This window comes from Lactuca virosa, chromosome 9 (genome assembly GCF_052849685.1).
Source record: "Lactuca virosa cultivar CGN04683 chromosome 9, Lactuca_virosa_CGN04683_v6, whole genome shotgun sequence".
Taxonomy (NCBI): Eukaryota; Viridiplantae; Streptophyta; class Magnoliopsida; order Asterales; family Asteraceae; genus Lactuca; species Lactuca virosa.
The window spans coordinates 4,688,040-4,690,743 of record NC_136434.1 but is presented as its reverse complement, the minus strand read 5'-3'; positions in this window follow the sequence as shown (position 1 = coordinate 4,690,743).

The following is a 2,704-nucleotide window of genomic DNA, read 5'->3' as shown; positions in this document are numbered from 1 at the left end:
TTTAGTGATAAAAAAGGTGACTAATTAATATATGGGCTCTTGTATTTATATAGTGTGGGATAATGCTTATTTAATATGGGCTAGGCTTGCATGGGAGGCCATGGATGGTCCATGGAGCTTTTAACCCATGGATCCTTGGAAAGGAAGAGTCATGGGTATTAGGGTTTACATGGATGTAACCTAATCCTCCACACTATATAAAGGAGTCTTTGGCACTTGATTTGACACTAGTTGTGTGTGAACAAGAGTGGTGGCCGGTTTCAAGAGTGTGCCTTATTCTCTCAAGAGTTTTCCAAAGTTTGTGGTGATTTGTGATTTCCATTTGAGGCATCCACACTATTGGTGCTAGGCTCTCAAACTCCAAGCAATCAACAACCACTAAAAGGTATGTCATTCTACTAGTAATTTTATGATTCAAGTTCCCCATGCCATGCTAGTTAGGATGTAAACCTTGGAAATTCTTATTTGCATGTATTTTAGAGAAAACATAGATCCAAGGTTTATAGGGTTGCATGTACACCATAGGAGTGTTAAAATGCTCAAAACCCAACAATTATGTCGTAGTGGTAGGGGTGACATAGTCCCCGGTTACCGGTTGAAAGATACCAAAGGGGTAGGTCGGGCACCCAGATATGCCTGACAATATATTCATGTATGTTATGATATGTTATTATGTGGTAGTGGTAGGGGTGAAATAGTCCCCAGTTATCGGTTGAAAGATATCGAAGGGGAGGTTAGCTCCCGGTTACCGGTTGAAAGATACCGAAGGGGAGGTTAGCTCCCGGTTACCGGTTGAAAGAGACCGAGAGGGAGGCCAGCACCCAGATATGCTAGGCGGTTACCGGTTGAAAGATACCGAAGGGGTAGGTCGGGCACCCAGATATGCCTGACAGTATGTTATTTGTATGGTATGTGGTATGATGGGGGGACTCACTAAGCTTCGTGCTTACGGTTTTCAGTTTTGGTTTCAGGTACTTCATTTTCAAAGGAAATGAGTCGGCTCGATCGCAACGCATCACACTGTGTTTTCCGCACATGAGATCTTTGGGATTACACTCTGATATTATCTTATGACAACATGATTTGATTACTAACACTTGGTTTTTGACATGAGATATTATTATGAATGTTTTTATACTGATGGTTTTATGTAATAACTTAATTAAAACGAAATTTTTGGCCTTGAATTTTGGGATGTTACACCGGAACCCCATGGCAAGCAACGATCTCGTGAACATACACATCGGCCAACTTCTCGGTCGAAGAACTCTCCCGAATCACTAGAAAGTGGGCAATCTTGGTCAATCAATCCACGATGACTCATATAGCATCAAAACCCTTTGCCGTCTTCGGAAACTTGGTGATAAAATCCATCGAAATCTGGTCCCATTTCCACATGGGAACCTCCAGAGCCTGCAACTTTCCTCTGATTCTCAGCCTTAACCATCATGCAGGTTAAGCATATGTCCATGTACCAGACTATATATATATATATATATATATATATATATATATATATATATATATATATGTATATATATATATATATCTTCATACACGGCCACCAATAGCTCAATCTCAAATCCCGGTACATCTTGGTAGCCCCCGAATGAATAAAAAATCGAGACTTATGAGCCTCCTCCAACACAATCTGACTGACCCCACCAAACATCGGAATACAGACTCGACCACATCGGGTCAACAATCCTCGACTATCCTTGACTAATCTGTCAATCTCATCTTTGATCCTCTCCTGCTTCCACTTCCCTTTCTGAATACCCTCGGCCCGAGCCTCCCTGATCAATCCCAAAAGCGGGGAATCCACTGATATCCTCATACACGAAACCTTATCTGAAGACCCGACCGACATGCGGCTCAACGCATCAGCCCACTTCATTTGCTTTACCAGGATGGTAATGGATCTTGTAGTCATAATCCTTGACTACATCCAGCCACCTGCGCTGACCCCTATATCTAGAATCAGCAGTCTTGAACCGCTTCGATGTTGGCTGCGACTGTACCGGGGTCGGCCTCTGCTCCATCGTCTGCAACTCTATCTCAATCTCACGCCGTCGGGCGGACTCCTGCATATCCAACAAGGTATCGTAGCGTTGGGTGGAAACAAATTGTTGGATATCCGTCGTGAGCATACTCAAGTAACGTGTCATCTGAGTCTGCTCGGAAGCAAACTCAGGGCAAAACATGGCCCTCTCTTTGAACATCCTGGTGATATCCGTCATCGACTCAGTCCCCTGCTTCAGGTCCAAAAACTCCTAGGCCAACCTCTCACGCTCCACTCGCGGCACATATATGGTACGGAACATCTCAGAGAACTGCTCCCAATACATCACAGCTCTCTGCTTAGTAGAATATGATCTCGTACCAAGTCTCCACCAATCCTTCGCTCTGGACCTCAGAAGGTTCAGAGCGCACCTGACCTTTCTGGTTAGCTGGGCAGGAGCATGTGAAAAGAATATTTCAACATCAGATAGCCACCTCATGGATATGATCGGGTCCTGAACTCCATCAAAAGTTGGGGGCTTCGTATTGTCGAAGTCCCGATACTAGAAAACCTGCCCGACACCAATCCCTGCAGCCGCGACAGCTGCATTGGCTGCAGCAGTAGCAGCCTCAGACAAAGCATCATATATGTCATCAAAGAACTCCATCATCACGGTCTTGATAGATCCAAAAAGCTCCGGTA